The following is a 23,128-nucleotide window of genomic DNA, read 5'->3' as shown; positions in this document are numbered from 1 at the left end:
TATTGTACTTTAAGGCTTGCAAAAGGTTTTACATTCATTATCTTAGTCATTATGATAACTCTATGAAATATGTACTCTTATCTTCACCATTTTATTTATTTTTGGTGAGGCAATCAGGGTTAAGTGACTTGCCCAGAGTCATACAGCTAATAAGTGTCTAGTGTCTGAGGCTGGATTTGAACTCAGGTCCTCCTGACTCCAATGCCAGAGCTCTATCTGCTGTGCCACCTAGCTTCCCCTTCATCTTCACCATTTTAAAGATGAGGAGAATGAGGCTACCAGTGCTTAAATGATTTGTTCAGAGTTCCATTGCTAGCAAAAATGTGAGGCAGGGCTCCAACTTGCATAAGTGAATGAATTAATGCAAAAGCATGTTAATACTTCCTATATGCCAAGAATTGTGTTGAACACTGGTGATACAAATCTACAAGTGAGATAGCCCTTGCCTTCTGGGATCTTATGTTCTAATAGAGGAACTAGAGCTGGAAAATTGGAGGAGGAAGATAAGAAGGGCAGACTAGAGGCAACATGGTTTGGTGATGTCTAGAAGTAACATGGTGGCTTGGTTCCAGAAAAGACAATATGAAAGCTTACCTGTCAGACCAGGTTTCAGTTAAAGGGGTGTAGAAGAGACAAAGTATGGGTAACATGGTTTGGAGAACACTGGGAAGTGCAGAGGGCCCTGATTCCAGGCAAAATGAAGTGGAAGCTCACCTATCAGAGCTCATGATCCCAGGGGGAGGAATATGTAAGAAAGGTAGAGGGAAAATGCCGTAAGTTTAACAATAAAATTCCCAAGGTTGTTCTAAAAATACTTCTGCAATGATCAAAAATAATGTCAATCAACAAATGATTTCTAAATTTGTAAGAGCTTCCTTTAGTGTTTGACACATCTTTTCTTTTTTCCTTCTTCTTCTAATTAGACCAAGGTCTTCAACATGACATAAATCCATTTTATGGTTGTGTTCATTTTAATACTTAATCAACTACCTTCCTGAGAAGTCATTGCTTTTAAATTTAACTTTTAAACTTTCCTTTCAGACAAATGCTATCATTTACAAGTGATTTGGAATGCAAATCATGAAAAGTGCTCAATACTCTTAGCTCCCGTCCTTTATGAATCAGTGCCCCATAAACCGCTGTCAATATCTATATTAAACACTTATTGACTAAGGTTTTATAGTGGTCTTATTCACAAAGGACCACTGCTGCCAATGTGACTCCTGAGTATTGTCAAAGGAACATGTTGCTTTGAGAAAAATGATTCTTTATAAACTCAGGAAGGAAAATTGGCTATTGCTAAGTTGCAGGCATGAAGAATATCAAAGAATATCCAACAATAATATTTTTGAACCATTTGTAGCACATGGCATTTTAAAGGACCAAATAGGGGATTTTTATAGCAATTGTTGTGGTTGTTGTTGTTTTAATCAAACAACTGACGGACAAGTCTGGCTAAGAAGCCTGATTTATTGATTCCAATGTCGAGTTTTGACAACTGACAACAACCGCCTGCAAATGCAACCTGCTTAGATTAGGGAATGGGAAAAATGAATTTGTATTCAGTTACTGAAGTTAAAGTTTGAAAAGAGAGTAAAGTAGAGTGACTTTGGAAAAGCATCTTTGTCAATATTGGTACTGATGGCTCAAAGGGATGAAAAGATGAGCTACAAAAAGCCAATGTCTCAAAAAACTCTGTTGGAAAACCAGTGTATACCATAGAACCTGTTTTACAAAGCTATCTTGACTGACCATATGACAACTGAATGAATATATGAAAGGTGTTAGGGGTCTCAATTCTATTCCTTTTTAAAAATTTTAATCTTTCCATTTTCTAGATTGATGGACATCCATTCAGACTCAATATTTCAGGAGATTAACTTCAGTATGGTAATCCTGTTTTCTGCTGCTTTGGTTTACCTGTTTGGGTCTATGGCTGTAGCATAATAAGATTTAAAGCTGGGAGGTACCATGAAGCTTACCTTTCATTTTACAGATAAGGATATCAGGGCTCCCAGAAGTGAAGAGATAGCCACATAGATAGTAGATCTGGGATTCAAACTGAGATCCTCTGGCTTCAAATTCAGCCTTCTTTCCAGTACACCATGTCTTTCCACTACACACCTCTGTCTAAAACAAACAATTGATTTTAAAAGCTACTATACTTGCCTAAGAAAGACAATATAGTATAGAAGGCTAGCCCTGGAGTAAGGAAAACCTATGTTCATGGCCTATCTCTGGCACATATTAGCTGCTTAACCACAGGCAAAGTCTCTTAACTTCTCTGTGCCAAAGCCCAACGAAACAGTAGACCAAAACAGATTAGCCTCTAATGATTCTATATTTCTTAAATGTTCTGGTAAAAAAGAGAGAATTCAAATTAAGGCAAAATTACTACTTTGCTTATTGATAATAACAGATAATTTGCTGCTTTAGCCTGAAAATCTTTCCATAACAAACAAAATGGTTCTAGATTTCATTCTTCATCACCATAAGTGTCTTATGTCTGTCTTAGGGCTTGAATCAAAACTAATAAAATGATGTAACATATGTGAGGCACTTTGCAAATATCAAAGCACTTTATTATTGCTATTGTTATTATTTTTAATAATGATTATTGTTATTATTGAGAACCAGTTTCTTTGCAGTTAACTATTGCTTATAATTGCAAATATCAGAGTAAAGTGATAGGATGGAACTGAAAGATAGTACAATAGGAACAATAGCTAAATCTTAAGATAAAATTTGCAGGGGCAGCTAGGTGGCACAGTGGATAGAGCACCAGCCCTGAAGTCAGGAGGAGCTGAGTTCAAATCCAGCCTCAAACCAAACACTTAACATTTTCTGTCACTGGGCAAGTCACTTAACCCCAATTGCCAAATATCTATCTATCTATCTATCTATCTATCTATCTATCTATCTATCTATCTATCTATCTATCTATCTATATAGATATAGATATAGATATAGATATAGATATAGATATAGATATATAAAATTTGCCCCTAAGATCCATGTTTCTGAACCTTTAGACCAGAAGATCATAAGATTAGAGCTTGAGGAGAGTATCTGAATTGTTACAAGGTTCTTGTCAGTGAAGAAGAGTTTGCTATCTGTCAAACACTGTGCTAAGTGCTAGAGTTACAGAGGAAGAAAAAAATACAGTCCTTGCCCTTGAGGAGCTCATATTCTCATGGGGGAGACAAGATTGAAACTACTATGTACATATCCAGTATAAGGGGGAGGTAATCTTAGAGGGACTGTGCCAGCAGTTGGCGGTCAGGGTGGATGCTAAGTAGGAGGGGCCTGGAAAAAGCCCCTTGCAGAAAGTAGGATTTTAGTTAGGTCTTAAAGGCATCCAGGAAAGTCGGGAGGTAGAGGTGAGGAGGGAGAGTATTCCATGCGTGGGGGACAGCCAGTGAAAATACCAAGGGGCAGGAAATGGAGTGAAAGCTCTTCAAGGAACAGCAAGAAGACTGATCTTCCTAGGTCATCAAGTACATGGAAGGGAATCAGATGAAAAGAAGACTGAAAGGGGCAGCTAGGTGGGGCAGTGGATGGAGCACCAGCCCTGGAGTCAGGAGGAGCTGAGTTCAAATCTGGCCTCAGACACATAACAATCACCCAGACTCTGGGCAAGTCACTTACCCCCAATTGCCTCACCAAAAACAAACATAAGTAGAAAGTAAAGAAGACTGAAAATGTGGAAAGGGGCCAGGCTGCAAAGGGGTGTAAAAGTTAAATAGATTCAAACTTTTCCTGGCATGACTAGGTAGTGCCTAGAGTTTTCTGCATAGGGAGACAATGTGTAGAGGCATTTTTTTAGTCGTTTTTGACTCTTCCTAACCCTTTTTTATGGGTTTTCTTGGCAAAAATACCACCGTGATTTACTATTTCCTTCTCCAGCTCATTGTATAGATGAGGAAACTGAAGCAAACAGGGTTAAGTGACACTCAAGTGTCTGAGACCAGATTTGAATTCAGGAAAAGGAGTCTCCTGACTCCAGGCCTGGCACTCTGTCCACTCACTGCACCACCTAGCTGGTGGAGATAACACGGTCAAACCTGTATTTTAAGAATATCAGTTCGGCAGTTAGAGTGGGTAGACATTTGAAGCAAAGAGACCAACCAGAAACCATATCTATCTACGTAATATATTATAAGCTCACAACCAGTAGGGATTGTTTCCTTCTTTGTATTTGTATCCCCAGCACCTAGTGTAGTACAAAGCATTTAATAAAAAAAATAAATAAAAACTTTTTCAATTGATTGATTGATATTGAAGTCCTTGAATATGAGGACAGGAGATGCGAAGGAAAGATAAACCATGAGCCAGGCACTGAACTCATTGGGGAATAGCTTCTATCTATTTCTTTACTCAGGAAGTGGATATTAATTTACCACCGACCAGGTATATGATATTGTGCTAGGTGATTGGAATTCATTTCTTCTCTTTTTTAGATGATGATACCTACCTCAAGCAATATATACACTAATAGGACTTATACACCATTGGATATACTATGAGGTAGATAGCGATGGCTTCAAAAGAGAGGTCTAAACAAAGTATTCCAAGAAATGTTGAGAAGGTAGGGGATAGTTCAGTGTGGGGAGTCACATAAGGCTTCCTGAAAGAGATTACATCTGAACTGAGCCTTGATAGGAATTTTGAAAGGCTACAGTGAGGGAAGAGTGAAATACGACATTAACAATCAGAAATTGGTGCTCTCAAAAGAAATAGAACAGTGGGGTGAAAAGGAAGTTTAAGGGGAAAATACGATCACTTGAATTTTAGAAATGTCACAGAACCATTGACTCTGATTGTAGGGAAGGACCTCAGAGGTCAGAGGTCCAATCCATACTTGGGCAGCCATACTCTCTATAATGTATCTGAAAAGTAGCTTCCTTGCCCACGCTTTAAGTCCTCCCAAGGAATAGGAAACCAGTCTTTGCCAAGAATATCAGTTTCACTTTGGGAGGACTATCCTTGTTAGGAAGATTTTCCTTATGTTAGGCCTAAATTTGCCTCTTCTCAACTTCTACCAACAATTCTGTCTGCTGTGTATGGGGTGTTTAGGAGGACTGGCATCCTCTGGTGCCAAGCTCTCTTCAGGGCTACTCATCCACCTGTCACCCAGCTCCAAGAAGCTGTAGCATGTGCAGCAGCCATACCCCAGTAAAACCATCTTAGCAGATGTGTTAACCCAGTCTGAAGGTAACCAACAGGCCTCAAATTCATCAAAGAGTTGGGGGGATGTGCAGCCCAAGCATGTGAAGAGTTCCCCGGGTGGAATAGGTGGATGAGAATAATTTGTTCCAATGACTGTGAAGGCAGCTGAAGCAGCCATTGTGGAGAGCTTAGAGCTTGGTCAAACATCAAAGATGTCAAGGTCATCCCCTGGATCCTGGGCTGTTGTCACTCATCTTGACTTTTGATTTGCCACTGGAATTTGACTCTGGAAAAGAGAGTGAGGCTGATGACTTCACATGACTCTGCTTCACTTATGTTCATTTCATGCTTAAGTTAAGACAAGTTAAGACACGATATCATTGGTCCCCTTTGAAAATGAAGGGTGAACAACAACATCAAAGATAAAAAATGCTATCCCATCCCTATTTGCTGGTGATGGTCCTTCAAACATTCTAAGTCATGTCTTCTCCAGACTAAACACAGTTGTTCCTTCCTCTGATTCTCATATGGCTTGTAACTAATGGCCTTGGCTATTCTGGCTGCCTTTCTCTGGGGTTTATTGCTTATCAGTATCAGCACTTATTATTATCTTATTGTGACTTATTGAAATTAGTTAGCCCCAAACAATCATAATCATTGAGATGAGTTCAGACAAGGGTAGAGGTCAGAACTATCTCTCCCCTCTTCCTGGTGACTATGTATCTCTTACTGTACCCTAACATTGAATGAGCTTTCTTGGGTCCCACAATTTTCTTAATTTATTTTTTTATTTATACTGATCACATTGGTCTAGATTTTGTCTACTACAACCAAATCTTTTTTAGACAAACTAAATAGGTGGTTATTATGTGAGTGGAGAAAAGAAGACAAAAGCAAATTAGATCCTGGAGAAGGAATCTATGAAGGCTAGCAACTAGTTATATAGGATGTTCCCAAAAGTCCCAGTGCAGTTTTAAGCTTAAGTAGCTTAAAACTATATACTAAAATGCACAAAAACACTGTACAAAAGCAGACTTTTGGGACACCTTATATATGTGCATTAAGGAGAATGACAGGTTGTAAACCTGGATGACTAGCCCATATTTGTCACATAAAAAAAGAAGAGTTTGTTCAAGTGTTTTATTTCTCAATTTTTGGATAATATTTTGTGTAGCACAGATATTAATTACTCTTTAAATCTTCTGTAGAATCTGCATATAAATCTGTCTGAACTGAAAGCTTTTTTTATTTGAAATTTCCTTTATGCCCTGTTCAGTTTTATTTTCTGAGATTGGATTGTTTAAGATCTCTACTTCATACTCTGTTAATTTGAACATCTTATATTTTTATAGGTAAGCCTCTACTTCTTTTAAATTACTAGTTCTAATGGCATAAAATTGAGTATAGTAGCATGCTAGTATATAAGTGTGCATAATTCTCTTTATTTCTCTTTTTTTGCATTTCATCTTATTTTTAAAATTTTGGTCATTTGATTTTCCTCTATTTTTGATCAGGTTAGCTAAAGGTTTATTGATCTGTTAGTCCTGTCAAAGAAATAGCTTTTAAATTTCTTTATTGTTTCTCTATAATTTGTATTTTCCATTTTTAACTGTTTCTATTATAATTTCCAAGTTTTTACATAAAAGCCTTCTCATTCTGGAAGTTCATTTTGTCCTTTAGGGCTCTTCAGACTTCCTCCACATCACTGCAGTAGCCTTCTCACCCTGGAAGTTCATTCCTTCCTTGTGATCCCCTCCTCTAATTGGTCAATTCCTTCCGGAACTTCCATTTTAAGGAAAATACCCAGGCCAGCCATGTCTTAATTACTTTCCAGACTCTTCTGCTGACTTTCCAGACTTTCTCCTCCAAGCCCTGACACCAGTTCTTTCTCCTTAAGTTCCCCAGCCCTGCCTTTCAACTTTTTTTTATGTGAGGTCTTCTTGCATTAGCAGGTAAGCTCCCTGAAGGCAGGAGTCATCCTTTTGGTTTTTATTTGTATTTCTTGCATTTAGCATAATGTATGGCAAATAGTAAGCACTTAATAAATGCTTATTTATTTGACTTCTTTTGTGTTTGTTTTGTATGTATATATTGTTGATTCTCTAGATTTTTAAGTTGTGTATTAAGATTCAGTTAATAATCCTTTCTTTTTCTGTTGCACTATCTCTGAAGCCAAACAGGCCAAGGTTCAAATCCACCTCTAATAGTTTTTTAATCTGTCATTTAACATACCCTTAGCCTTAGTGTCCTAACCTGTATATATGAGGAGGATGGACAACATGACCTCTGGGATTCCTTCCAGGTCTGTATCAATGTCGCTAAGAACTGAGGAATTTCCTCTGCTTTTATCCTAGTAATATTTTTTTCCCTTAGTACTACTTTAGCAGGATTCCCCAAATTTCAATCTCATTGTTATCATCTGATTTCATATAGCGCTTTAATTGTTTTTATATTTTCTTTTACCTATCCATTTTCCAGACATTATTAAATTTCTATTTTGTACTTTTTTTATTGCTATTTTTTTCCTATAACTCATGTGATTAGCATTTCTACATTTTGACATCATTTTAAATTTCTATGTGCTATGGAGCATATGGTCTCTTTTTGAAAGGATATCGTGTGAGACTGAAATATATGTATATTCTTTAATGTTCTCATTCAGAAGATAGCATAAGCCTTATGGATTTAACTTTTCCCATAGGGTTTCTTTGTTTTGGGACAGTGCTCTTAATTTTAATTTGTATTAATGCTTCTGTTAGATTTAGCCAGGTCCTAAAAAAAGATTCTAGAGTTATTGTGTTAATATTTGTCTTTTTTGAAATTCATTTCACTTTTCCTTTATTAGTTTAGATGTTGAGACATTTGGTATAGACAGATATCTATATCTCTATATAAATCTCTCTCTATTAGTATACAAATGTTATGTATATTATATATATGATAACACATGTATATGTGTGTATATATGTATATACACATGCATGTACACATACATATGCTACCTTGGGTACCTTTAAGTATAATAGAGTCTCTGTTTATTTCTCTTGATGTCATGAGTTTTTATTTTTATTCTGATATAAATATTGCAATTTGTACTCTTTGGAATCACCTGCTACACAGTCAATTTTGTTCCATCCTCTTATTTATATTCTGATTTAATTTTTCACAAGTGTTTCATACATGCAGTCAGTGGCTGAGGTAAATCAATCAGTCAATGGACGTTTATTAAGTACTTAATTTGCAGCAGGAACTGTGCTAATTGCTGGGGATTAAAAATGGCAAAAACAGTCTGTGACATCAAGGAACTAAGGTTTTATGTTTTCTTTCCTTCCTAATCCATTCTGCAATTCTCTTTCATTTTATTTGATTATTAATCTGATAAGGTTATGATAATTATGCTTGCATTTTAGTTCATTTATTTCTTTTTTATTGATTTTTTCTTGATCTTCTATTGTAGAGAAATGTCGCTATTTCCCTAACATTGGTTTTGTTCATACTACTTAAAGAGTAGCTTCTAACCATAATGACCCTCATCCCCAATTATCTTCTCTATCCCTAATTACTTTACTTAACCCCCATTTCTCTTTCTGTGTGTATAGGTATATACATATATGCATATTTTCTTTATTCTTCTACTTTGATCTTTTTTTCCTCCTTGCTCAGATAAGTGTTTCAGATTCAGACCTCTCCCTCCACCTTAACCCTTTAGCTTAATTATCTTTCTTTTTTGATGTCATTTTATGAGAAGTTTTCATTTATTTTGTTCTCCTTCTGGATTCTAACCCATTCCAGGCTATTCTGAATTATATTTTCCCACTTGTCTCCTTACTTATTCCTTTTGTAGCATACAACCTCACTCTGCCCAACCAGATAGGTTACATCATCCCTGAGGATTCTAGAATACCTTAAATTTTGGGGGGTGGTGTCTGTTCCTTAATGTCATTGGCTCAAGCCCATACTGACCATGTACCTCCTCACCTCCACTCCTCCACTGTTAGTTGCCAGTCAATAGAACTCTATTTCCATTTTACCACTTGTATCAATTATCTTTTATCAAGGACATATACTTTCAAAATATAGCAATAAGAAACATACAAACATCTCCTCCCAACACCTAGGGGGTATAGTCTCCCCTGCACCACCTCAGTCTCTGAGGAGAATAGGATAAATATTTGGCTCAGTTCCTACATAGCACTGGTTCCATCAAGGTCATGTTCAACGATATGGCATGATGGCCCTGTGAATCTTTTTCTTGAGTTCCACTGGCCTGAGTCTAAAAGGTCACTTTTTTTCTCCTTAGATCACTGATCCTGGCTGCTGCTAAACCTACCCTGGACTCTGATTCTTCGATACCTTGTGACTTTCTCTCCTGACCTTTAAAAACTCTCAAGGTCAGATATTTTCTTCACCTATAAAATAAAAGTACAACAATTCTAAGGGCTCAGGGTTATTTCTCATAGCCCTGCAACTTTGATAGCCATCAGAAGCTGATTCAGCCCTTTTTGAAGACACCTCCATTTCCATCTTCAGGTATTAAAACAGGCTTCTCCCGACTATTCAGTTAACAGATCAGTTATAAAATGTCTATGCATGTTCACATTCTCTCTTTCATATCGTCATGACTCATCCAGAAGCAGGACTTTCCAGCTATTCCATGTGGGGAAGCAACATCAGTTGAGAAAGTTAATGGAGTTGCTAGTTGCTTCTAGAGATTCACACATCACAACCCAATTATAAGATACACTCCTGTGAAATATCACTTTTGTTCCAAAAAGGTGGCCTTATATTGTGCCCATTCCCCACAGACAAAAACCTATTATAAACTAATCCTTCCCACCATGAGAACATTCTTAATAGTACCCATTCATTTTTTCTCTTTGGATAAAATGTACCTATCAATTCTACTACAACCACACCCACTCAGATTGCTTTTATCCTATTTTCCACAGTCTCTCACTATTATTGAGGGTTAAGGAAATTGCTGCCTTTACTCTGTTCACATCTAGGCTGTGTAGGCATGCATCTCTAGCTCTGTCTCTAGCTCTTGCCTTTCCTCTCTTTGTTTGAGTGATGTTCGCTGTGATATTTCTCCCACATTAGCCTTAATTCCTTTTTGTCCCTTGATGCTTTTTGTTATTTCTTTTATTCATTCAATTATTTAACATTTATAAATCTGAAAAATGGTTTATTGACTAGTGTTTTCTTAAAAATTTTACTTTTTTAAACTTTTATTGTGTTTCTTTTGCATGATGTATTGGCAAGTTAAATGTTCTACTTGTCCCTCTTTATTTTTTTAAGAATACCTGAAACGCCTCTTTTCGTTGAAAACTCTTTTTTCATTCCAGATTAGTCTAGGTTAGTAGGAAATATTAGTTGGGAGTTCAACTTGAGTTACTATGCTTTTTGGAATATCCAACTTTTCTGTGATTTTTCATGGTTCCTGAGTCATACTACATATATTGGATGAAGATCTTTCATAGACAAATGGGTTCACCTGGCTGTTAGCCAAATTTGGTGTTTCATATAGAAATTGTAAGATTTAACCATTTCATGACTTGGAGGTTCAAGTGTGAAAGTTGTTCTTTGTTGGTGATTAAATAAATTAATTAAATAAGTTAGTACATTTGTCTAGACTTAATAGCTCTGAGGACTATGCTCACATTATTTTCTATATGATACTATTCGGATTTCTTGTGCTATGGATTTTTTAAAAATTTTTTTAGTTATCATACCCCTCCAAATCTAGTATCTTTAAATTATCCTTAAGAACATCATTGAGGAACAATGCATACAACTTTTAAGTTGTTACTTTTGCTTGTGTAGAATTTATGTAGTCCTTTAAAGTAATTGCCTTTTTTTTCTCTTCAGCAATATTTTCTTCCACTTCTGTGATTTTAATTTGCTATTCTCTCTTGCACAGCCACTGGATTTTCAGTAATATTCTTTATTATATAATCTAAAATATCTAGTTTATTGTTTGTCTTTTTAAATTTGATGTTGAGAACTCTTATTTCTAACCTTATTTCCATTTCAATATCAACATTAAAAAAAACCAACTATGTTTTCATTTAATCTTTCTGAAGTTTCTTGCTATAGTTCCATCATCTCTGGGGGAAACACAGAGAGTTTTAGTTTATTTTCACTGGAGTTTTTACTTATTTTTCATCATAGTTTAAAAGTTGTTCAGTGTGGCAAGGACTCTTTTAAAGTTTATTTACTTCATTTCTAATTTTTTTTTTGCTTCTCATCAGTTTATCTGCCTGAGCTTATCCTCAGCCCCTTTCATTTGGATTTTGTTTTTATTTTTTTAGCCCTTTCCTTATATTTTCAGGAACTCGGAATTCCACACCACCCATCCTTTATTTAATTTCATAATTTGGAGAGGTTTATGGACAATAACTTCATCATCTTGCCAAACATGTAATATCCATTCATTATTTTTAAAAAAAGGTCAGTTCCTTTAGGTGTTATACTTTCTTATTTGTCTAATTTACATATCTGAATATTTTTGGCCTCCTATGTAAAAGGGCAGATGTGATAGAATCATAGAATGTTAGAGGTATAAAAGGTGATAGAAATCACAAAGTCCAGCCTCCTCATTTTATAATGAAGGAAATGCTGATCTCATGACTATAAACTGATTGACTTCTCCAAGGACACACAAACCTTTGCTTCCTTCCTTTGCTCTTTCCTTCCTTTCTTCCTTCCTTCCTTCCTTCCTTCCTTCCTTCCTTCCTTCCTTCCTTCCTTCCTTCTTCCTTCCTTCTTTCCTTCCTTCCTTTCTTCCTTCCTTCCTTCCTTCCTTCCTTCCTTCCTTCCTTCCTTCCTTCCTTCCTTCCTTCCTTCCTTCCTTCCTTCCTTCCACATTTCCCTCTTCCCTTCCTTTCCTCCTTCCCTGCTTTGTTCCTTCTCTCCTTCTTCCTTCCTTTTCACCTTCCTTCCTTCCTTCCTTTCATTCTTCATACCATTCATCCAAAACCCCAGTCCTCTGGAGTCCGACCTTAAAGCATTTTCCCCTATGTCACAATGGACTACGTGGTAACTATTGGTAAAGCTTTAGCAGTTGCTTATAAAATTTGAGTAGCTTTTACTGATTTTTTTGTATTTATACTTTGGCAAAGAACATGTGGACTATATGGATTCATTAAAATATAACTACTAAAATTACTGGAATTATGTATTATCAAATAATTTATCTAATTGATGCAATTAATTTTTGGTTTATGTTATGTTTGACGTAAAATGTAATAAAATAAAATTTAAAAGGCACCCACACGTACAAAGGACTAAGTGCCTGCAATATTTTAGTTTCTTTTTAATTACTCCATTTTTTACTTTGAATAGCTCAGGGGAAAAATAAATATATAATATATATATATATATATATATATATATATATATATATCCAACTCTAAGAGCAAAACACCTGATGCTGTCTAAATATAGAATTTAATCCATTTTAGTTGTGACATCTAGAATAAATCATATGATGGCCCAACATTCAGAAATGTTATGCGAATAGCTACTGCTGAACCAGTACTTCAATTCTCTGCTTGGACCTGCAATCTCATCAATGTGGCTATTCCTTCCATCAACGAAATGACAATCTCTCTACGCAGGCCTATCCAGTGCAACTCTCCTTCACATCCTTCAATAAATTCACTACTAAGGGTCAATTCAGCATGCCTTCTTCATATTCTCTTCTCATTGCATGAACATAAATAGAACGTTTGGGAGCATGCAATGGTCCCTTCTGCTCACTATATGACCTTCTCATCATTTTATCTAGTCATTGATTTTTCTGATGACTGACTTTACATTTCTTTTCTTGCATGAATCCTCAATTGTAATGCATCACAGTTTGCTTTTACCTAATATTTGCTTTCCTGTTGTCTTTTATGTGATTCTCAACTTCAGTTCTTCTATGACTCATAGGAATATGTCATCAACATATAAATCCTGGTGTTTTCTTGAAACAAGAAATGAAATCATTTTGAAACCCAAAAGTCTTTTGGTTTTAGCCAGACTCTTTGTATCATTAAAAGAACTATGCAATTCCTCAAAAGAAGTGCAGCCCATTCTTCTCCTGCTGTTCCTCTGTGAATCTAGCTTACTGTCCATTTACCATGTCTACCTCAGATATATGGACTGATGGAAAGACCAGTACCATAAGATCTCAGGATCAAATGACCACTGATTTAAAGGTCATTTAATCCAATGTCTTCAATTTAGCAGATGAGACAGGCTAAGCGATTCACCCAAGGTCACATGAATTGTAAATGGAAGAGCTAGCGTTGAACCATCTTCTGATTCCAAATATAGATTATTTGGGCAACATCATATCACAGTCTGGACAACAGTCACTAACAACTCACTTTGTTTTTCTAGTGTGTATAATCGGGCTAAACTCTTTTAAGCGATTCTGTATCTTTTAGGAAGTGCTTCTAGGATCTTTTAGGAATGTTCAGGGTTAATGCACTCAGTGCAATGCCATCCCTAAACATGAGCAACTAGAGAATTCCTCTATCACCTTAATTTTATTCTGAGTCTCTTCTCTAATAGTGGTATGCCCCTTTGGCAAGCATGTATCACATTATTTCCTGTGAACTCCTTGAGTATAAGCACAGCCTATTGTCCATGTTTAACACAGTGCCTAGCACATAAGTTTTTAAATAAATACTAGTTGACTGACTATTTTTTACATGAGTTGTTACTAGTAATCAGAAGGTTCATAAAGGTATCTCTGTTATTACATCTTTTAAGGCTCCTTATCTGGTAAATTGAATTAAATAAAATATGGTTAGGGGAAAATGATAACTGTCATTTCAGGTGTCATTTCATGGTTCTTTTTCCCCTTGTATTCCAGTATCTAGGATAGTGTGTAGCACATAGTAGGTGCCTAATAAATACTTATTGGTTGTGATTCATTTCCTCCATTATAATTCTTTCTGTAGACCTGAACATCTTAATTAATTTGAGATTTTGATAGTATCTTTGTTTAGGCAAAAAAATTTTCAGAGAGAAAACCTAGCTTATTATATATTTAAAATACATTAGAAGAAATGGGAGCAAACAGCTTCCTCTAAGTCAAAAAATGGCTTTGGATTTTCATATACTGGTTCTAAGGGAAAATAGTTAATCTTTTGAGAAAGAGCACTCTCAAATAGAATCAAAAACTTCCATGAAGTTTTAGTCTAGTGTCTCTTGATGGTGATAGTGAATTCTCAAAGGCTGGAATTACATAGCACAAGCTCAGGAAGGTCCTGACAAACTTTAAATAGACTTTCAAAATGGACCCAGAAATGTAATTTGTGCCTGTTGTTGGAGGATTCATGGAGCCTGATTTGGAGAGGCACATTATTAGAAGTTGCTTAATATAGTTTGGTCTTGCAGCTATCTGTCTGTTGGAGCGTGGGAAGTTTGCAAATGAGTTTTGGTGGAGGCAATGTCATCATTGATGGCATGATGTAATTTTTGAAGTCTGGTGGCACTAAAAAATTAAAGAACTATACAATCTGGTGAAGGGGACCACTTAGAGGTCAGCTATTTCAACCTCTTTTCTAATTCAAGAATCTCTTTTATGGTATTTATGACAGATAGCCATATAGCCTCTTCCTTTTTTAAATTTTTATTTATTTAATTTTTAACATAGAATAAAACAAGCATTTCCGTAACATAGTAGATGATTGCACATGAAACTGCAAATCTATTATATACAACTTCTACTCTTTTTAAATATATAACTAAGTTATCACGTAAATTTTTCCCTTCATTTTCTCCCCCTCCCTAAAAATGGTTACCGTTAGACACAAATAGGTATATATGTATGTATATACGTATGTATATGTATGTATATATGTATACACATATATGTAAAATTATTCTATACATACTTCTATGTATCAATTCTTTCTCTGAATGAAGACAGCATCTTTCTTCATATATCCTTTATCATCAATTTGGGTATTTAAAATAGTCAAAATGACTTATTTGCTCAAACTTGTTCTTAAAACAGTATTGCTGTTACTGTATAAAGTGTTCTCTTGGTTCTGCTCATTTTGCTCTTCATTATTTTGTGCAAGTGTATCCATGTTTTTCTAAGATCATCAAACTCATCATTTCTTATAGCACAGTAGTATTCCATCACAGTCACATACCACAACTTGTTCAGCTATTCCCCAATTGACAGACATCCCCACAATTTCCAGTTCTTTGTCACCCCAAAGAGAGATACTACATAATACGTCTTATATTATATATTTTTATATATAATATAAATATCTGAGAACATATGAGTTCTTTTCCTTTTTCCCTAATCATCTTTGGGGAAAGATCTAATATGGGTATTGCTGGATCAAAGGCAATAGGCAGTTTAATAACTCTTTTGGCATAATTCCAGATTGCTTTTCAAAATGGTTGGATCAGTTCACAATTCCAATGGTGAATTAGTGTTGTAATTTTTGCACATCCCCTACAACATTTGTTGCTTTTCCTTTCAATCATTTTAGCTAATCTGATACATGTAAAATGATATCTCAAGATTGTTTTAGTTTGCTTTTCTCTAATCAACAATTACTTAGAGCATTTTTATCTGACTATAAATTGTTTAATTTTCTTCATCAGAAAACTGCCTGTTCATGTTTTTTGACTGTCAATTGGGGAGTGACTTACATTCTTATAGATTTTACAACATTTTATATTTGAAATGTGAGACCTTTATCTGATAAACTGTCTACAAAATCCCCCCCCCCCCGAGTTTTCTACCTTCCTTAAACAAGTCCAAGGAAAAAGACCTTTGACCATGAGGGAATTTATTTCATTATTAGACAATCTTAATTGTTACAAAATTATTGTTCATACTCCACCAAAATCTATCTCCTCTTAAACACTCATGTATTATTTCTAGGCTCTTTAACATCCTGGTCACAGCACTCTGGATACATTTTAATAATGTCAGTCTTTAAATGGAACACCCAGAACTGAACACAATATGGTTTTGCCACATAACCAAGAAATTGAAAAAATGAGAAAAATGGCAACAGTTCTGGTTTGACCTCTGCTACAGGATCTCCTTTGATCTGAATACTACACTTCTATTAAAATATGCTAAGAATATGTTCACTTTTTAAAGAGGTTCAACTCTTCCTTCTTTTCCCCACACTTCAGTGATTTGGGGGTACTTCCATCACCAATGTACATTGTCATTCCTCTAAATCATTGTAAGTCTGTGTTAGTTGCTATAGACAATCTACAGTGACGGCATCACACTAGGCTCACATTGTGCCCAAAGCAAGCATAACTCCCAGTTCTTCATCATATCATCAGCTTCCAAGTCATATCCTTTTTTTCTCTAGCTATGTAATTGAAATTTAAAACCTAAATACAAGAATTTATATTTTCCCCTGTTGAATTTACTATTTTGGGTTTTGATTCATACTGCAGGCTGTTGAGGTGATTTTGAATTTTGATTCTATCATTCATCATATTTGCTCTCCTGCCCAGCTTTACATCATAACATGCAAGTTTTATAATCATGCCATCTACCTCTTCAGACAAGATAGTGAATTTAGTCTGCTGATGCTTACGGTCCTCATTGCTAAATAGGACAGAGCTTGACAGTTCTTCCCTGGAAATCTATATACAGATTGGCATAATAGTAATTGATGCCATTCTTTTAAGTTTGTGAACTATATTACAAACATTTTTTCCTTGGTCCTCATGGAAATTCTGTTGGTATGTACTGTAGGTACTATTACTTCTGTTTTATAAACGAAGGGGGAAATCCTTGGAAAATTAAGTGATTTGCCTAAGGTTATATAGCTAGTAAATGTCAGAGGCAAGAATCAATTGATGAGCCTCTACTATGATTTCAATTCTTAGCTATTACAAAAAAAAAGGGCTGCTATTAATATTTTGAAGTATACGGGAAATTTCTTATCAATGGTTTTTCCTTGGGAAATAAGCTCAGTAATGGAGTTTGGAGGATATGGATATTTTTATCCCTTTCTTAGCTTAATTCCAAATTGCTTTCCAAAATGGTTGTGCCATTTTGTAGCTCCTTGAATAGTATATTAGTGTGTCTATCTTTCTATAAAAACTCCAGAATTGACTGTTGCCATTTTTTCTCATTTTTTCCAATTTCTTGGTTATGAGGTAAAACCGTATGGTTGTTTTGATTCATGTTGTCTATTATTAGCAATTTGTATTATTGTTTCAGGTGTTATAAAAAGTTTGCCTTTTTGAGAACTATTTGTCAATATCCTTTAACCATTTATCTATTAGAGAATAGCTATTAGATAGATGATAGATAGATAAACATAAAATTGTATATGTATATATATGTATGTATGTATGTATGTGTATGTGTGCATATGTATTGAGAGAGAAAAAGAGAGGGAGAGAGAGAGAAAGAGGAAGAGAAAAAAGGAGGGAGGGAGAGAAAGAGAGGAGAGAGGGAAAAAAGGGAAGGAGGAAGGGAGAGACAGAGAGAGAGAGAGAGAGAGAGAGACAGAGAGACAGAGAGACAGAGAGATTAGAAAGATTATATACCTTGATACCAAACACTTATTAGGGAAATTAAATACAAAGACCTTTTTTTCATTCAACTGCTTCCCTTCTTACCCTAGTTGCAGTAATGTCTGCACAGAAGTGTTTCAGTTTCAAGTTCCCTCTTCTGTTGTGGATTATTATGTTCCTTTACTTTCTTTTAATTTTTTTAAGTACTTTTTAAGGTACTGTTCCCACTGGCTCTCTTTCACTTCACTCCTGATTCCCCTCTTCTCATTGGATATTTCCACTTCTTTTTCTCTTCTCTTGTTCCTTGGTTTTAAATTTTCATTTTTGCATCCCTTTCCAAAAAGGATTTCTCTCACTCTCTTCATTAGTCATCTTCTCTTTCTGTTTATTTTTGACCTTTTTTTCTCGGATTCACAACCCCAATAATTATCTGGTCTCTTTTCTCTGTATTATTCATGTAATCAAAGCTTCCAAGGCATCCATTCTAGGCTCTAGGTTCTTTCTACTACTGCCTCATAGGACTTGACCCGTGGATTCCTCTTTTCTACTGTGCCTCACTCCCAGAACAATGCCAATTATTGCAGGTGTCAGGGAGGACAGTGTCCTTGGTGGCACTTTTATTAAAAGTTTAGAGAAAAAAGAGTTAGGCAAATCTGTCTATATGTTAAGAGAGTTTATAACAGCTAACTGGAAAAAAGTTCAAGACCATTGACCAAAATGAATTACCTATGTATTTCCTCTATTTATGCTGATTTCTTTTAATTGCTATGTACAAGAGAATAGTGAGTACCATCCAGTGCATTCAGTAGTATGATTTTACTAAATTCTTTAGCAAGGAAAATTCTATCAATTATTTTCTGATCAATCATTACATTTGAATGATGTAAGGTACTCTAACTGATATTGATAAGAGCAGCATAAAATATAGCCCCAAGGAACTGTAGATTCATATACATTATCTTATGGACTTACAAGTGTCAAAGAGAATTTAATCAATAAGTGAATTATAAGTGCTTTGGAAAGCTTGTAATCAGATTGCTCATCTAAATTCTTTAATAAAAAATAGACTAATTCAAATTTTTTACCATCTTGACAACATATTCTTTCACATGTATAATAAAGTCTCTACAGTAACTCTATTCAGTCATTACTTGTTTTAGTCTTTAAAAGACCTTTAATTTCATGAGCTGGGCACTCCATCCACTAATGAAAATCATAATCCCTCCATGTTTGGTAGATGTTGCCATTCATTTTTATGATTTCAGAAACGTTGGTGACATGGAGCCTTACCTTTTACTAACTGAGCCTCTCTGAAATTAGCTAAAATAGTGTTCAGATGACAGAATATTAAGCACATTTCTCTCCATGCATAAAGCCTTGGTTGGACCCACTGACCAAGAGTTTATACGCTTCTAGTATAATCTTCAAGAACCTTGGGTCATCTTCAGACCATAATGATACATCAGTTTAGGAGTTCAGTGGTATATTCAGCAATTAAGATAACTCAAAACTTTAGATGAGTCTTTTCTCTAGGCCTGCATAGACCATAGCATCATTTCTTTAGGCCTAAACTCACTTCCTTATCTCTGTTATTCCTGGGAAAGAAGAAAAAACTGTCCTTTTACTAGATCTTGAGCCCCTAAGGAGGTGCTGCAAATTTGGTATTTGCCTTGGATTCACAAGACTTGATTTGAAGTTCTGACTGATATTTAATATCTCTGTGACCATGGGCAAGACACACAAATTTTTACAGTCTTGGTTTCCTCCTTTGAAAAATGAGGTTGATAGGGGCAGCTAGGTGGCAAGGTGGATAGAGCACCAGCCCTGGAGTCAGGAGGATCCGAGATCAAATCTGGCCTCAGACACATAACATTTACTAGCTGTGTGACCCTGGGCAAGTCACTTAACTCCATCGCCTAGCCAAAAAAAAAAAATTATAAAAAAAAAAAAAAAGAAAAATGAGATTGATAATAATACTTAAATTACCTAGCAAGTATATGTGATTTATTCCCATTCCAGGGATGAAAGGAGTAAGAGTGGAGTAGGTTCATGAAAATTATGCAAGATAGAAAAAAAATGTTTGAAGGCTGATAGATTTTTTTTAACCTATCTGCAAGGCTAATTGGATTGTCAATAGGTATCAATCAAAATGTGTAAAAGAAAATGGAGTGACAGTACTACATTCCATTGCATGACTGTAGCATTCCTTCTTTTAGTAGAATTTGTCTGCATTTGACATTTATTTTCCCTTCCTTTTAACATTTAGCAGATATCTATTTTTTTACAAAAATATTATTCTTGGCATTGTTCAGCTATTGTGTGCATTTCTGTCAAATATGCAAAAAATGAGAAAAACTTTTTTGGCTCAGACTACATCTGATTTATTTGACAAAACTCAGTATCTTCCCATGTTTGCCAAAGGAGTCTTTCAAACCTCAATCATTTCACGTAATTTACAAACATATTTTAAAGGAAAGTTGTTTTCCTTGTATAGTCTGCAGAGTACATGTTTCTGTCTCCGTTTAGAGACCAGGAGGAAACTGACCCCTGGGAATACCATTAAAACACCAGGAAAGGAAAACTCTTCTTCCGTGAGTTACCTGAGCTAAGCATATTTTACAAATGGATATTCTGTATGTCAGTAACATGCGAAATGAAAACAACAGGAAGATATATCTTGCACAAAATATATTCTTTCTACAAACAGGAACTTTTAAAACTCACTCATGATCATGGTCCTGGTAAAATTCTGAAAAAAAAAAAATTATGATTCAGAAATGTACTCAGCTCCACAAATTTCCTCCTCCCATTAATTCAAATTCTTGTAATTTATTTTTTCCTTGATATCTGTGGATATCCTCTGAGAAGTTCACAGTGATGTACCACCTACTAAAGTAAACAGTAGGCCCAGAGAGTTCAAGAGACCCGGAATATAACCTCTAGGACTTTAAAACATCACAGTATTTTCAAATTTGCATGAGCCAAAACAATTAATGTTAGAGTTATTTATTCATACATGCATATTCTGAGGAAAAATGTTGTTAAAATGTTAATAAAAGGATGATGGAAGGTAAAGACTATCTTAATCTGCTTGTGATTCTTCTCATTCCATTTATTATTATTATTTTGCACTACATAATTAGGGCATACTGCTGTAACTGTGTTCCAGAAACATATTTGTTGGCAGCTGTTACCATTACCCTAAGTATACATTCTTCTGTATTTGAATTTATGCCTTCTGGGTCCATTCCCAGGACTAGATAAATTGCTTTTGGTAGCATAGTGCAAGGGGGAAAAAGGTCTTATATGTTGAATTCCTAACCTAGATCCAAGAAACATATATTGTGATGCATTCTTTAAAGATGCACTCAAGGATGGTGTTCTAGCTTTCTGTGACCAATTCATTTACTTTCCCTTGGGATTTTTGTAGAATTCCATTTATAAGATCACTAACTTCAAACTAGCACAATTAATACATATGTCTTTTCCTCATTTAGTTGGGTACCGTTGAAGATCACATATGGAAAATGATCAAACAATGTGTTCTACAGGATACAGAGCTAGCCTTGCTGTCAGGAAGACCTGGATACAAGCCTTACTTCTGACCTAAGATAGCTGTAGAACCAATGGGCAAGTCATTGAATCTCTCAGTGCTCTAAGTGGTTCTCTAAAGTTATAAGATCCAAGTGACTCATCTATCTGTCGGCTTTGTTGAATTGAATTTCATAACTATGAGTTCACCAGATGAATTAATTTAGAGATCTAGATGCCCCTGCCTCCATAAAAAGACCATCTCTTTAGTATAGGTTTCTTTAAAAAAAATGAAAAGCTACACTTCCCTATTCTTAAATAAAAGTGATATAAATGAGTAGCCTCAAATTCAAAATCCATTTGTCTTATGTTTATAGAGCTCATGCATGTACGATTCTTTAACACTTAGGTGGAACCTTGACTTCCTCTGCAAGAATATACCATAACCTCTCCCTTTCCCCCAACTAACCCCTCAAAAAACAGTGCAGATCACAACCCTTATATAATTGCAAACTTTACAATTCTTGGTCACAACTTTTAAAAGATCTTTATAGATGATCCACTCAGTAGGCCTTCCTCTGATTCTGTTATTATTCTAGGAAGTACTAGCACAATACTTCTATTGTCCATCTTCTATTGTCTCACTAGATAATTGGCCCAAATCTTTTCCCAATTCTCTATGTCCTGGATGTCTTTTATACCATGTCTAAAGCTCGTTATCATTGATAAAAGATAATGTACATCCATTGTGTATTTTTCTGTTGCCGTTTGGATCAAACGTCATTTTGATTATTTTGATATAGGTTTATTCTGTATCTTAGTCATATAACATCATGTGGAAAATACGGGAAAGATTGGCCTTTGTGGTATTGAGTACCATTGGATCTTTGAAGGTATTACAGGAATTCCCAAATGCTACTCTTTTTCCTCCTATTTAATTTTGGGTCCAATTCATTGTCCCTTTGCATCACCTACACTGGAGGTATATATATTCTGATGAACTCACTCAACAATTGGCATTTTTAATTTCATTATACGATCCAAACCTCTGTTTGCCTTAACAGAGACATTTTAACCCAAACTCTGATTCTTCTAAATAAAAGGATGATGGGCTGCATTTTTTCTTGGGAAGCTATAAGCTGCTTGATAAATTAATGAAATGAATGATGAATAAAAATCATGTATTAGGCACTTACCAAAAGTGAAACATCTTTGCTCTTAAAGAATCTACCCTAGGGAGTTCTGCTTCCGAGAGCCAAGATGGCAGAGTGAAAAGGTAGTCACTCTCACTCTCCCCTATCAACCTCTGCAAACCCAGAAAATATCAGCCCAGAAAAAAAAAAAACCCTGGAACACCTGAACTAGAAGAAAGACAAGGAGCAGGCAGTGCAAGCCAGCAAAATCTCTCGGTGCCTCAGCAAAACAAGGAGCCCAGGCGGATAAGTACCCTGCAGCATTCATCTGAAAGGAGGTGAAGAAAACAACCTAAAGGCTTCCTAAAGCCTGCCTTGCTGATTCCAACCCAACACCAGGTGAGCTGTAGGAGCCTCCAATTGTGAAGAAATCCTGAAGCCCAGGTGGTAGAGCAGGCAAACACCAACACCTGGACCTCCGAGTGCCTCAGTGAGGGGGGGAACCGTGGAAACCAGCTCAGAAAACCACCAGGAGCCTCGCACTCTACCAAAGGAATCTCCCAGTGCATTAGCAGAAACGAGGGAGACAACACTGCAGGGGCCCCAGGCAGATAAACACCCTGCAGCACCCATCTAAAAGGAGCTGAAGAAAGCTAAAGGAAAGGAAAAGCAGGCAACCTAGAATTGCCTGAAAGTTCCAGCCTTGCTGATTCCAGCCCAACAGAGGTAAGCTGCCAGAAACCTACAGCCTCCAATTGCCAGCATAAGAGGACCCAGCA

The 23,128-nt window shown here is 35.8% G+C and overlaps 1 long non-coding RNA gene across 1 annotated transcript in view; it reads right to left on the bottom strand.

The window, feature by feature from the left end:
- Positions 1-2,947: 2,947 nt before the first annotated feature.
- LOC144456708 (uncharacterized) overlaps positions 2,948-23,128 on the bottom strand; it is a 91,595-nt gene continuing 71,414 nt past the window's right edge. The window contains exon 3 of the long non-coding RNA XR_013485729.1: positions 2,948-5,455. This is a non-coding gene — a long non-coding RNA (uncharacterized LOC144456708). The remainder of the gene's footprint in view (positions 5,456-23,128) is intronic.

The sequence above is a fragment of the Phascolarctos cinereus genome, unplaced genomic scaffold (genome assembly GCF_003287225.1).
Source record: "Phascolarctos cinereus isolate Bilbo 61053 unplaced genomic scaffold, phaCin_HiC Scaffold_4;HRSCAF=312, whole genome shotgun sequence".
Classification (NCBI taxonomy): domain Eukaryota; kingdom Metazoa; phylum Chordata; class Mammalia; order Diprotodontia; family Phascolarctidae; genus Phascolarctos; species Phascolarctos cinereus.
Note: the sequence above shows the minus strand (reverse complement) of the source record. Positions and strands in the feature narration are given on the sequence as shown.